Source organism: Hippocampus zosterae, chromosome 10, assembly GCF_025434085.1.
Source record: "Hippocampus zosterae strain Florida chromosome 10, ASM2543408v3, whole genome shotgun sequence".
NCBI classification, from domain to species: domain Eukaryota; kingdom Metazoa; phylum Chordata; class Actinopteri; order Syngnathiformes; family Syngnathidae; genus Hippocampus; species Hippocampus zosterae.
This window is the reverse complement of record NC_067460.1, coordinates 14619761-14634876: the sequence shown is the minus strand read 5'-3', so window position 1 is coordinate 14634876 and position 15116 is coordinate 14619761. Positions and strand designations below refer to the sequence as shown.

The window sequence follows — 15116 nt, the reverse complement described above, 5'->3', positions numbered from 1 at the left end:
AACCAATTATTACCCAATCTAAAGTTTTGAAAATTTCGTAACTTTCTTGGACACATCAGCCATCTGACAAGTTCTTGACTCCGCGGAAGCCTCGTGCTACTACTTCACTTCAAGAAAAAACTGATTTTTTTTGGGGGGGGGGGGGGACAAAAATAAGTGAAAATAAAATACAATCGAAAACCATTTAAGTGAAGATTAATTTCTGACTATGACACTCTCTGGGCAGGTCTAATCTAACGATGCGGTGTCTGGTAACTCAAGGAAGACGTCATTTCCTGAAAAGCATTGGTTTTGAAGAATCAAGTATTCTGCCTGACAGCCGCAATACATGTACGCCGCTGCATGCACGAGTTAGTTCATTGCAGGATTCTTCAAACTTTCGAACAACGTATGATGGCGAACACTGGCGAACAGTAAACCCCCCCCACCCACAAAGACAATATTCAATATTCTGAACAAGCAATGCATTTTCATCTGCAGCCAAAAACCTCAAAACTTAAAAAAACAGCGATAACAATGAGCCTCAGTGAGGTCCCAATCAGACATGTCCATCGTGAAACATCTTCAAGATGAACTCCCACCTTGTGCCCATAACAGCACACCTACTACATCCCAAGTTACCGTCTTCACCCCCCCCCCCCCCTCGTGCTGTGTTGACATTTAAAGGGCTCACGTGGCCCCGGGCGCCATGGTGTCATGCCCTTGGGCCTGAGATACCCTCTCTCGTTCTCACTCGACACTGTGACCGAGCTGGATTAGCTCAATACAGTAAGAGCAGCTACGCGAGATTGACACTGGAGCTGCACTAGCCAACGCTGAAATATATGCATGACAACTTCTTGGACCGCGTTCAAATACAGCAGAGTCAAATGGATTGGTTGTTGAACAGGGACGTTGGGTCATTGGCTGACTTCCAAATGTTCATTTGACGTCCCCGCGTCTCCTTAGTTCATTTCAATCCATACAGAGATCCATATGTGTGCACAGTGTCTATGCGGTCGCAACATTACACTGAGATGAATACTTAGACCGTTTCCACCAATCATTAGAAGTAAATGGGTGTGGGAAAAAATATTTAAAAACTGTAACCTGCACACTTTCTCGCAGGCTATTGTCGTGGTACCAACCACATATTGTAGGTAGAATACCTAAGGGGTGGAACTAGATGCTTGCTGCTGATTGGTTGGCAGGGAATCAACGGTAATGAAAGCAAAGAGTAATATCTGAGACAATAGAGTGGAATCTGATATAAAATTGGCCGATGGCCAGCCCAGGGTTAAACCTGTCTCTCACCAAAACCCAGATGGCAGAGGCTGCAGCTCACCTGCGACCCTTATGAAGATAAGCACTATAGAAAATGGATGGATGGGCGAGAGTATGCTTCACTGGTATGATGTCATGATATTTACATCATAAAAATACAAGTCGGACCAGGGTATACAATTTGACAGTACAGTATAAGAAACTGAACCCTACCATTTTGAAGAAAAGAAACACCGACAGAAAATTCAAGTACTGTATATGATATTACAACTATAACCGTGGTGAGATAGACAGAAGCCACAAGTGATGGCTTGGGGTTAAAAAACAAAGTCAGGGGCAGAGATCATTAGCCTGGAATCAAAAGTGGGTGACTTGAGTCACAGGTCCACCATGTGGTCTAAGTCAGGCCTGTTCAGTTCACAGGATGTTACGAGACGGCAATAAATGTAATTGGTACAATGCAGTGCAAACAAATAATGCGGCTTCTTCCTGCTGTCATCCTACATCTTTTCATATCAACATTTATCTTCCCCATTCAATTAATTCTACTCTAAGTGGGTAGAAGACAGATAAAAATGTCAACGACATTGTGGCTAACTTCAACTGGGGTCAGAATCTCAACAGCTGGTTCAGGTGGAGCTATTTTGGACCCTTTACAATGGATTGCAATGTGGACTGTACTCAAGTGAGTGACTTTGCTTGATGGAAATTGAGTTATTTCAAAGAAAGAACAGGAAAGAAAAGATTGAAAGAAAACTGTCACAATATCAATCCAATCTCCAGCCTATCTTAGGTGACTTTGGGCACGAGGCAGGGCAAACCCGCGACTGGTTGCCGGCCTATTGCAGGATAGTACCATTGAACAATATCTACTTCCATGAACAAAACTTCACAACGGCTGAATCTTTGTATTGAGCATGGAAGACATATTGATCTCTATACGAGTCAGCAAGTCCTTGGTTTACAACCGAGTTCCATATCTACGGTGACCACATAATTGCCATATCGAATTTGAAGGTCAATCAGAATGCTCCATAATCTATCACTAACTTAAAAGTCATTAGAACAGTAAACTTCGAAGCCATATACTGTAGCTATAAAACAAGCAAATAAAAATCATTAAGTACGATGATGCCGGAACATGTCTTGTGTAGAGTGACGACGTGTTGCCACATCCCTGTGCAGACGAGTTCACCTCATGTTGTCTGTAACCTTGGACCTCTCGTATGTCGGGACGGTTGCAAAAAGATTCTATTGCCTTTACTGTATAGATCCTTCCACCATGATGCCACTTGGACTTCCAGGTTGTAAAAGCCTTAGTGAGCTCTAATGCCTGCATGAGTAAACACACCCTTGCATGTCATTTGACCAAGTAGAGCGATTGAGAAACCAGGGTACAAAGCCCCCGATGGCTATTTTAGCCTTCTCCTCGGCTGCCGTGGTTCAAACGTGACAGTCGAAAAATGTTCCGTGAGGAAAATTGCTTCGAAGTGAGACAGAATAGATAGAAATTCAGACATAATAAACATGGCCATTGAGGGACTATCTTTGGCTACGATGTCTCGATTATCTTCTCTGTACAACTGCTAATGACATCCACTCCATTTATCCTTTTCACCCACAGTTTCCAAATCTTTTGGGGTAAACCTGGTAAACCAACAGCAAACACAACGACTTTGTAGTCTGTGTTTCACTTCAGATTAGCCGTGGTCAACCATTATCTGCCACCTGATAGCACTCAGGTGCCTTTTGTTGATCAGATTTGTTAGACAAAACCAATTCTGTTATTTGTAGATGGAGGTCGGGCGGTTTTCAACCAAAGGGTCTCAGTTTTGCTTTTGCGCAACCAATATGGGAAGCACCCATCAACTGACATAATCCAAACCCCAACATCTACCCTGAGGTACCCCTTCAATGTGTTGCTAATTATGTGTGCTAGTTGTGTTCACTACTGTGTTAGCTAAACTGCAGAGGTCAGCATTATTTGAAGAGTAAAGTCCTTTCCGAGGACTCGACATCCTGACTAACTTTGAAGGCTTTTTTTGGTGCTTGTTGGTCGCCATGATTATTGGACTATTTCTCATTGAGCGTCCTGTTTGCTGGAGAGGTGTCCGGGTCAAGCGGCGGGAAACGTTTCCCCGTCGAACAACATTCACCTTTGCCACCTTCTCTATCTCACCGGGATAAACGCTCATCAAGTACTGTAAGAGGGGGATCAGAGAGAAGAGAGTTTAATTTGAGCACCTCACAAACACAAGCGCAGACTTTTCCATTTAAATCTTCATCTTGTTTATCTCCTAATTGACCTTATATCTGCTTATCTAATCTCTCGCTCCATCTTCCTGTCCCGCACAATCTCTCCCATCTCCCCAATTCTATCCGGGCAGTCACATCGGCGTAATGGACAGAGGGCCTCCGCAGGTAATTATTCAATCAGCCTCATAACCTTGTGGCGGTTTGGGCGGCCCATTAATGCACTCACCCAAATGGAGCCGGCCACTTTGACTGCTAATCCGACGGAACAGCAGAGTGGGATGAATGTCAGCGCTGTCGTCTGGAGAGCGGTACAATCTGCCGCTACGCGGCCGTGTTATTCCGTAAAAGGAAATATTTGGGAGGGGAGACTTCATGAAGCGGTCGCAGGTAGAATATGTCTTTTGCCAACAGCTGTCGAGATCAACGTGTACATGTGCGACCGCAGGTGTTTCCAATGTGTTGTCGGGACCGATACATATTCATAAGTGTGATGTGCATGCGCGTGCGTGACCCTATAGAGTCGCCCTCTCTTGGTACAGTGGCGGCAGCGAGAGAGAGGCGAGGGCACTGCGGCGAGCTTTCGCAGGCGTTGGCTTCTCGCTTTGGCTCAGGCTCTTGTTTATTTTCTGCAGGGACGTTTTAATTAGGGCCTCCAGCTGTCAGAGGTTCGTTAGCGCGCCCCTCCTCTCCTCGGGCCGGCCCACCCCGCGGGGAGGCGGCGGCATCAGGCAAATGAACACATTTGAGTCAAACAGCACGCAGACTGACAATAGCCCTTCGCTGCCACGCCACTGGCTCCCCGAGGTGGAGACATGGTTGTTTTATGCCTCATCTCCCCAACCCCTGGGGCCCCGAACAGAGCCTGGCCAAGACTGACAATGCGCTCGCTGCCATCAGGCAAAGGTGAAGAGCAGTCGCGAGACAGCGAGAGAGGACAATCATCTCTTCCTTTGTGTGAACTGTAGATTATGATGGTTTATTATTTGCACGGAATGGCCAATGGACCCCACTTCCTCAATGATAAAAATTAATAATCAGTTTTTTTGGTTTTTATTTTGATGGGGTGGGAGAATCTCTTTTGGAATGTTCTGAATTGAAATCTGCATGCATGAAGCTCAACTACAAATACTGATATGGATGGAAAAAAATAATAATAATAATTTCGGAACCTGATCCAGCTCTATTTTTTGTTTGATTTCATTTGTAAGCATCCATCTGACTTCTTCCTCCTGCCATCTCCTGGTCCAAGGGCATAGTTTCACATCCCCTATCTTGCCATCCATATTTATTTTTCATTAGCCTGTTGGGCACAATAGAATTGTGCCCCGGAGCAAGTGGCCGCAAAAACTCCATACCCGCGTCTGTGGGAGACATTTAATCGTGTAGTTTCATGAACAGTGGCCTCGTGGTTACCATGTCTGCATAACAGTTTTAGTGTTTGAATTTCAGTTTCTTGTGTGGACTTTGTATATGTTTCCGGCACTCAGCGATATTTTCTACAGGTACTTCAGTTTTCTCCTACATTCCAAAAACATGAATGTTAGGTTCGATGAAGACAATAAATTCTCCATCGGTATGAATGTGAATGGTTGTTTGTCTAATCCAGGGCCCTCCAACCATTTTGAAACGGGGAGTTACATCTTAGGTACTGATTGAAGCAAAGGGCTCACATTTTATGCACACTTCTAAAATAACCAAATTGCTGACACTACCTTAAATGATGTTATTAATAGGGGCGGACAAGTACCGCTACTAGGTATCGGTATCAGGCCGACACCCAGCCTTATTTCAAGGTATCGGTACTTGGCATGACCAGTATCGGCCGTATTCTTGGGGCCGCTTTATGATAGGGAACTACAGCGTACATTTCTGACAGATGCCCATTAAGATGCAATTTCTGTAAGTACATGTACATAAGTTTTAAAAAAATCATGCAGTTTTAACGGGAAAAAAATCTATACTGGGGATATAGGGGTCACTCTCTAAAACGATCTGTCATTGTTTTGGGGGAAATTTTATCAAAATTTATCAAAAGTACGAGTGGTATCGATACTTGGTATCAGTATCGGTGAATACTCAAGAGTTGAACACTGGTATTGATATCAGTCTGAAAAAAAGTGGTATTAAATGCCTCTAATTATGATTACTGCTCTTCATCTAGAGTGATCAATGGGCACAACAACAGCCATACAAACAACAAACAGTATTAGTCCCAGTTCTATAAATCCCTGCAAGTGTCTACATTTTCAAAGGATCACTTCCACAATCTTTCCTCGGAATTCACAATGCACCCTACCGGTAATTTGGTTTTAGAACAGCGGGAACTAAAATCCATCATGGTCTGATGAATCCAAGGTTGAACTTTTCAAGTTGAAGCTGAATTTAAACTTTCATCATGGCCAAAAGCATGAAATGAATGTTTGCAATAGCCCAGTCAGAATCCAGACCAAAATTCAGTTGAAAATGTGTTGGAGTGGGCTGACAAATGACAAATTTGGAGCACTTCTGTAGCGCTTTGTCAAACATTGTCAAACGTCTCTTCCCCAAAACGACTGAATGCTTTAATTACAGCAAACCTGGTACCTGGTGCCTTTTCATTCACACAGCAATTTGTGGTACGTTTTCTACTTCTACCAAATAGGATGGGAAAATGTTTTTCCCAACAAAAGGACACAAGGCATTTATTCTTGTCATTCTTCAGCGTACACAAGTGTACTGTGACGTCTTTAATAATTATCATCAATTGACGGTAAAACGAGTGCACATAAAAAAGCCATATGGAAGATATTGCGGAGGTCAATATTTCAGGCAAAGTCAACGTTCAATATCACGGGAGACGGAGCAAAACACACACTTGGAAATCACATGAACAGAATATTTGATGTTGCTGGTTTTGCAGCTCTGCTTTCATGTTGTTGAGTAGTTATAATTGAGTGTGTGCAGCATCGGGGGGGGATGAAGTTTGGTATTCTGGTTGGAGGGCTAAAAACTACTTATCATGCATTACGGGCCCTGCTTGGACCTCAGGATTTGGAAGTCAAAAGAGTTTCTAACGTACATTTTTTTTTTCGGCTGCTGATCAATCGACAGCTGCTGGACATGACAGACCCACCCCCGCACTCTCCTCAACACCCTTTCGCCCTAAAACTGCATCCCGATCCCTTAATATTCCATATTCGCACTTGCTCCGCATTCTGCCTCCGTACGCTGCGGTTCACCTTGACGACTGGAGGATCATTCCCAATCCAAGGTTCTCTCCAACTCTCAAGGGCCGCACCGCCACAGTTCTGCAGCCCCTTGGCCACGACCTCCCCCTCCTCCTCGTGCTCCCCGCCCTCTTTGCTTCTCCCTTGGCCCTTGCTTGGATCATTAATTATCTAATGGAATCAATACACCGTTAGATCGGACCGGAGTGACCCTGCCCGCCCTCGGGTGCCTTGACAGAGGTTCTGAAGTATAGGAACGATGCGCTCCTTAGAGTCTCAATGTCCTGAAAACTGGAGGAAAACTGAATAAAGACACGGCCGATAAATAAATGATTAGAAGGGCAAAGAGGAGGGGCTGGAGTGAGGCAAATCAGAGAGAAATGATGAAGGAATGAAGATTGGGATGGAGGGTGGGGTAAGAAGGGTGTTGCTGATGTTCGCGATTGGTGATCAATACAGTTCTCCTCCTTCTCTTTTATTACAAGGAGCTTTGGTGAGCCTCGCTTTCATGTCACGGAATCGTCGGAATGATTGTCTGCCGACTGCACCCGTCATTAGGTACACGTAAAACTGTCCTATTGGTATCATCCAGTATTTTGCCCCTCTCATAAGGAAACCGAAACATTCCGGTGTCCTCCCAGAATGGCGTCGACAACCACAATAATAAGCATATTGTTATATTATTGCCTCGAAGAACGTGTCAATCAAAACGGAGTACTATTATTTTTGAAGAGGCAACATGAAGACTTTTTATTCCCCATGACGACTGGATCACGTCAGGCTGACTTGTAGGACAAGAAGAACTTTGGCTGTTATTATGCGAGCCGTTATACTTCAGGGCTTTGTGGCCTAATGTCATCTCTTTCGAGAGAGGTAGACTCCTTGGCGCAAAAAATTAAAGAAATAAAACAATCAACCAGGCGGCAGGTTGCTTCTCTTTCAACTCAAACCAAACATGCAGGATCAAGCAGATTTGTCCGAGAGTTGGAAAAAAAAATCGGTTAAAACAATTAAAAGTGATTGAATTGAGTCGTTGGTGTTAAAGAAGGCCGACCCAATTAGAAAAGCACACATCAATTTAATCTCTGCAGGGCGAAAGGGCTTCACATTGGAATTCCTCGCAAGTCCATTGTAGAAATTGTATTGTACTCACAGACACTTCATTAGGTACACCGATATCCTCCAAATGAGATCCAATAGAGGAGCTGTTTCAACGACTTGAAAGTCATAAGGATGTTATTTATACAACAATTTGATGACAAATGCACTTGTAACTACATTACCACATTGTTCAAAAATACATTTCAGCATCATCCTGACACATGTCACTAATATTTTGGGGTTATCTTATTAGTTAAATTTCAGCATTCTCCTTAGAGTGTGTGTCAAGTGTGGGAGCGTGTGGGAGGCCAGATCACGTCACCTCCGCCACGTCATTTTTTTTTGGGGCCCCCCACTGAAGTCGACTTTGTTTCTTGCCTTATTGATTTGTTTACTTTATCACTTTGGCAGAAAATATTAACTCAGAGTTGTATTCCATTTTTACACATATGACAAGCATTTAAGCACCCTCCAAAATCCCTTCTCAACATCAAGTGATAATAATATTTAGGTGTGATTCGCACAACTTTGCGTTGTAGTTGATTCTTTAAGTCATTATCTGGTAAATGGAAATAAAAAATCCAAACGGAATATGTTTGATCATTTAGATTCTTCAATGTAGGCATCATTTGCCCAGAGAACTCCTGCATCCATAATGTGCTGACTGGAGACTTGCACTGTGGACTGACTTGCTCTCTATCAGGCTGAAGAAGCAAAATCCACTCCCGCAGGCGAGGACCACATCAGTTCTGACCTCCAAATAACCACAGGCCAAAGCGCAGCGCACAGGGTCACAATCTTATACACACACACACACACACACACATGCACTAACATGGACCTATCAATTAGCTTGGTGCAAAAGTCAGCGTTCATAAAAATCTGAGGAGGTGTCTGGAGGATGCCGAACATCCACCAGCCTCACTAAATTCCCACACACTTTTATCCAAAAAGTGGAGATCAGGTATCTCTCTCGGTAAAGTGGTGTGACTTTACCACATCATACATAGACAACAACATGACAGATATGAAAATTAGAAATGCAATTCCTCACGTGACAAAGTGCAGCGTGTGTGTGTGTGTGTGTGTATGTGCCATGGCCGGTAAATCCCTCAAGGCCGGTGTGTGAATGACAGCGGGGGTTATGTAAGGAGCCGCCGCGGGGCCCGAGTGGACAGTCCGAGCGGAGATCAGGTCAGCCGAGTGTGACACTAAACACATCTCCCTGACACTGCGCTGACACCCTCTGTCACAGACGCACACACACAGTCTGTCAATGCTCTTCAAGCACACACACACACACACACACACACACACACGCACACACACACACAGGCAGGAAGTGAGCGGCTGTCTGTCAATACGGCAGACACTGAGCACCTTAGAGTGTGTGCGTGGAGAAGAGAGAACCATAAGAAAGAGGAAGAGGTGTGCATCTTTTTCCTCGGGTCACACCTTAATCTTAAATACATTTAAAATGCATCTGCACAAGTCAAATAGCATTTAAAGGTCATGCAGTTTGGAATTTAACCAACAAAATGAGAAAAAATGTCTCAAAAGTTGCACTAAATTATCATGCATGAGTGTAAGACTTAAAGAGGAGTTTTCAATTTAAAAAAAAGGAAAAAAGCACTTTCTGTTGTATTTGTTCAGTCTTTTTGACTAGAGTATTACATGATGCGTTTAAAAATAATAAATCAGCCATCTGTCTTGTGCCTCGAAATTGAAGCACAGGAATGCCACCTTGCATGACGAAAAACAACCAATCAGAGACAGACGACTTAACTTGTGTGAAGTCGGTTCTTCATTGCGGGCACACTCATCAAAAACGGCAAGGCGATATTTAGTGTTTGACGAACATGATCAATCAGTTGCTTTTCTGGGCTTTCGTTTGTTGTTTTGTTTTTGTTTTTTTGCCGCCATCAAAACGTGCCAGTGATGGCAAAGGGGAAAAGTTGACGATCGAACTGGGAATTGATTATGGGGAAACTATAAGAATTGAGGCAGACTAGATGGAAGCAAGCAGGCGTGGAGCTCCCTGGAACAAAACCACGGACACACTCGCACACACACACAAAACATTTTGAAACGATCATGTCGTTAGAGGCGTTGTCTCCACAAAATGAAAGATTATCATGCATCCAGAGAACTTTGCTCCCTCCACACTTAGAGTCATCTCAGATACCGTTTTATAGTCAGGTGTTCCTCTTTTGGAGAGCAACGTAGTTCAAATGTCCGTTGTGGACCATCGTCTCCATGAATGGAGAAAGTAAAGTCTTTATGTTATGATGTCCGATTGTTAAAAACAGTAAACGTCTTACTAAGCACTTGTCAAAATGTTATTTAAATTCTGCCTGCACAGTTGAAAATGTCTCCAATGGTTTGACCTTGAAACACCCTCATTCCATTTTTCATCAGTCCCTGTCAGAAATTACGTATCAGAGACTGGATTGGGCCGCGATTGGCTGGCAACCGGTTCCGGGTGTCCCCCGCCTACTGCCCGAAGACGGCTGGGACAATTTACGGGGTTTCCTTGGAATTCTAATCAAATATCAACTGCATTTATTTCTCGCATTGCATTTTCTCCATGAATTCACGCGGTGGGGTGATTAGTTATGCTCAAAAGAGCTTTTTGCTATAATGGTGGCGTAGAGGATGCAAAGCTCACAGCTTGATCATCAAAAAAAAAAAAAAATGAAAGAAAAACACACACAGAGGTGCTGATGCGGGGAAAATGAGACTTCTCTCGACACCGCCTTGAGAAGGCGTTCAAATTCCCTTCTGCTCATCTACCGCCAAACGATGCCGGGCAGGGTCGCACGCCTTTTGGCGGTGAACGGGACGCCTTAGATGGAATCCAGAGGAGGAAGCAGGGGCCTCATAAAAAAGGTCTAAAGGTGGGTCACAGGCGAGGCACATATATATATACATATATAGACAGATATGAAAATTATATATGTACTTGCACATGTCAGGACTGAAGCGGATGGAAAGGCTCAGAGGCTCGGCGGGCCCATGCACGAAATGTGATGACGCGGGTCTGTTTCTCGTCAGGGGCGCAATCCCATTTTTATTGCCGCTCCCGGCGTCAAATGACTGCAACGTGAAAGTGAAAAGAGAAATATTCCTCTCTTTTTGAAAGATGTAAATTCCGCAGGGAACTTTTTCTGCATTCTTTTCATAAAAGCAGCTTGTGATTTGGCTGGGGCTGTGCGCGTCTTTATGCATGGCAGCCGCCATTCAGGCAGGTGTGCCTCAAATTCAGACCTCCTTCAAGACTTGACAATTCACACGATGGAATTCGGAATTCACATGACTGAAACTGAGGAAAATTCTGAAGAAATCCTGGATGAACAGCAAATATCAGTTGTTGAGTGAAATGTGTCATCCTGCTAAGAAACGAAAAAAAGCTTCTTGGCACTTCCAGAGAAGAAGTTGCATGCAAATATGGAAGGAAAGCACATATGGGCTTGTTGCATACCAATCCTTCAGAGCGACGTGCGCACATAAATGCAAAAATCCTTTCCCACCTCAATGAGAGAAAAAAAAAAGCAAGACACCGTGGGAGCGGCGACGGGACCACAAAGTGGTGGTTTGACGCCGTTTACTTTGTGCGTTCGTCAAAATCATTGTGCCAGCTCGGACCACCTGCTGCAGACTGCCTGAAGGCTCTCCACGTTCCCGAGCCACTAATCTGTGACCGATTCTGCCTCTACTGCCGGGTATGCGATACATCACACATGCAAACAGACACACCGGAAGTGGCGAGCCGTAGTTATCAAGGATAACCTTCACCAATCGAAAACGATCGAAAAAGGAGGAGAATGAAGTCCAAGCGGAATGTGTGGTGGAAGTAGCCAGTTCAAGGACATTTGGACTTTTCTCTTTTTTTCGGTTGTTTTCTTAAATCAATTGAAAGCAGTCACGTCGTGAACATTTTTAAAAAGTTGCTCTTTCATAGAAAAAAAGTTTTCAAGGTAAATCAAAAATGACGACATTTCCGCTGTTTGATCCAAGTTACACGTGCACATAGAAAGTGTGTCGAAAGCAAGCAAGCGTGCTTGCGTGCGCGTGATTCAATTTGCATTATCTACTCACCTGACGGGCATGTCCAGCTTTGGATGTGCTGCTTGTGAGATCTGATCCACTTTTGTCTCCCTCACTTCCTCTTCTCCGGTGCCCCAGCCCTGCCCTGTCCTGGGTGCTCCCCAACCCACCCCACCACCACGTCGATCCTAAACACAACAGACAAACACTCTGTTTGTGCGCGTGTGTCTGCGGGTGTATGTGTGGCGTCCAATGGGCTCGGGACCGGGGCAGCGTCTGTCCTGAGCCTCCCTCTTTCACTTTCACAGAAGCAAAGCCGGAAACATTGTGGACTCCAAGTGTGCGTGTTGTGTTGTGTGTGCGTGTTGTATTGTGCGTGTGTGTGTGTTTGTATGAGCTAGCTGATGTACCTCTCCTCGCCTCTTAGACTCACTTCACTAACACTCTGCTCCGCTGCCTCCAGGAGATGGACTCGGATTAGGACACAGCCAGTGTGAGAATCTCTTCAACCCCTCTCTCTCTCTTTCTCGCTCTCTCCTCGTCCCCGTCTCTCGATCAAGCCCTTTCCCTCTCGCCGAAGCTTCCTCCAGGGAAAGCTGTGCACACACCAGTTGTCTCTGCCTTCAGCTGCTCCCTTCTCCCTCTCTCGCTGTCTCAGTCCCTAGTACATATAAAAGGCATGCTTGTTCAGCCCCTCGCCTCAGTCTCTTCCTGGCGCTCTCTCGCTCTCCGCCTGCCGCGTGCTTTTTCGTTTATCCCCCACCTTCCTCGCCCCCCCCCCCTCAGCACACCCCAACCAACCAAGCAACCAAGCAAGCCAGCCAGCTACCTCGCTCGCTCACTCCCTCCCTCCCTCCACACTTTTTCTTTCTCACTGTCAAAGTTGCCTTTCAAATGCTGATGAGCAGCCGGAGCGAAAGAATGAAGGAAAGGAAAGGCGACGGAGGAGTGAACCACTCAAACAAGTGGGGAGATTCCGTCACCCCCCCCCCCCCCCCCCCAAAGAAAAAGACGCGAACCGTCCTGTCCCGGCGTCAGTGGCCACAACATTAGGTACACCTACAGGAGATCGTGAAACACGTTCGAAAATGCCTTTCGATCAGTTTTTTTTTTCATTGACAAACTCAATTTCGATTGGTTTACTGTTACATGTGTTTATTGGTTTTAGCACGGTGAAATAGTGGTTAGGAGATGTTCCTCATAGTTCTTCGGCTGGGTTATAATTCTTTGGGAATGGTCATGAACGTTTCTTTTTTGCTTTTGTTGTTAAATTTGAATTCGTTTTACTGACTTTTTCAAGAATGTTTGTCAGTCCTGACTAAGGCTTTTGGTATTCGGATATCCCACTGAAAATTCGAATCAAATAATCGAGTATTCGGATACAAACACATATTTTCTGCTGGTTAAAGATACAGAAGCCAAAAAAAAAAAAAAAACACCCCACATTTCCAATTAATAATAAACAGCCAACTGGTTTCCATTTTGAGAAAATGAACATTTTATACATACATTTAAACATGTGCACAGCTGTACACTAATTTCTTGTCTTGAAACATAGATAAATCTTTTTTTCATAGATTTTGGTCAATGTGATGAAGTGACATCAGAAGAACAGTCGTAATATTGTCGGCTGAAACAACACACTTCAGTAAGTCCGGCTCATTAAAAAGTGATCGGAATGAAGGGCAACGGTGTCACTCTGTCAGCATCAAAGGGTGCAGAGTCCTTTCGGTCTATTAATTTGAATGCTACCAGCCCTGCTAACACATCTACCGCGTGTAGCGCAGCTAGTGCCGCTCGGGCCACTAATGCCGTACAAAAATGCTTCCAGGAACAACTTTAAAATAAAAGTGTAACTAGACATTGATGTTCATACGTTCATGGTAACTCAGGTTTATTTGATTTGAAGTTGGACTTGTTACCGCGTTGGCGGCATGTTACGGTCATGTATAGCATGAACAATTGTTGCTGCAGTTAGCTTGACTTCTTTATATGTAAATAAGTGGGTATTCAAGGAAGAAAATAATGCTTCAATCATTTTTTGAACCGTGGTAGACGAATTACCCGAGGACCCATTTTATTAAAAAAATCCTTTTGGTTTAGTTTCTGTTGTCTTAAGTATTCGTTTTATTTTTCATTCATTCATCTCCCGAGCCGCTTGATCCTCACTAGGGCCGCGGGGGGTGCTGGAGCCTATCCCAGCTGTCTTCGGGCAGTAGGTGGGGGATACCCTGAATCGGTTGCCAGCCAATCGCAGGGCACACAGAAACGAACAACCATCCGCACTCACACTCACACCTAGCGACAATTTAGAGTGTTCAATCAGCCTGCCACGCATGTTTTTGGAAAGCGGGAAGAAACCGGAGCACCCGGAGAAAACCCACGCAGGCCCGGGGAGAACATGCAAACTCCACACAGGGAGGCCGGAGCTGGAATCAAACCCGGTACCTCTGCACTGTGAAGCCGACGTGCTAACCACTGGACTACCGGGCCGCCCAGTATTCATTTTATTTTTGAATAATATTTGTAAGATAAATGTAAGATAAAAATAGCCCATTATGGATTGTGTAAGAAAGTAAGGTAAACCTGAGTTCCGAAACAATTCTTTGAACAGCAGAAGCTCATGTATGATATTCATTTGACCAAGACAAAAACAAAAGGACATTATTTGCGATAGTTTTAGTTTTATAAATGTAAGCTATCGATTCAGTGTTCTTTTTTTTAATGCAGTTTTGTTTTTATTTTATTAGCAATCTTTTTTTTCAATTTGAGTTCTAGTCACTTCGTTAGTTACGGTTAACAATAATAACCTTGCACGGTTTGGTTTGGGACTCCTTCCATACTTGTGTGGACCTCCTCCCTCATTCCCCAAAACATGCTTTGTTAGGTTCATTGAATACTCCAAACTATCCATCAGTGTGAATGTGAGGATGAGTGGTTGCTTGTCTATATGTGGGCCTTTGATTAGCTGGCGACCAGGTCAGGGCTTGCGCCACCTCTCGCCCAAAGTCGTGTGAGATAGAATCGAACGCACATAATGAGGAAAAGTGGAAGAGAAAATGAATGGATGTTTACTATCAAAGTTTGCTGAGGGGAAAGAAGTCCACTGAATCATACTGAGAGCCGTTCCTAATGTTTTGATCCTCTCGTAGAGATAAATAAAATATTAAACAGCTGTCAGTATGATGGAGTGCAGTTCTGCACGACTAGAAGCGCAGTCATAAACATATTGTTGCATTCATT

At 44.3% G+C, this 15116-nt stretch overlaps 1 protein-coding gene across 3 annotated transcripts in view; it reads right to left on the bottom strand.

Moving 5' to 3' along the window:
* npas1 (neuronal PAS domain protein 1) overlaps positions 1 to 12620 on the bottom strand; it is a 51251-nt gene extending 38631 nt beyond the window's left edge. For 2 of the 3 annotated variants that reach the window (XM_052079183.1, XM_052079185.1), the window contains exons 1-2: positions 12284 to 12620; positions 11925 to 12061 (exon numbers count right to left, since the gene is read on the bottom strand). The gene's annotated coding sequence lies outside the window, so the exon portion shown is untranslated. The remainder of the gene's footprint in view (positions 1 to 11924; positions 12062 to 12283) is intronic. The other variant, XM_052079184.1, reaches the window with a different exon arrangement.
* Between the last annotated feature and the right edge of the window lie 2496 nt (positions 12621 to 15116).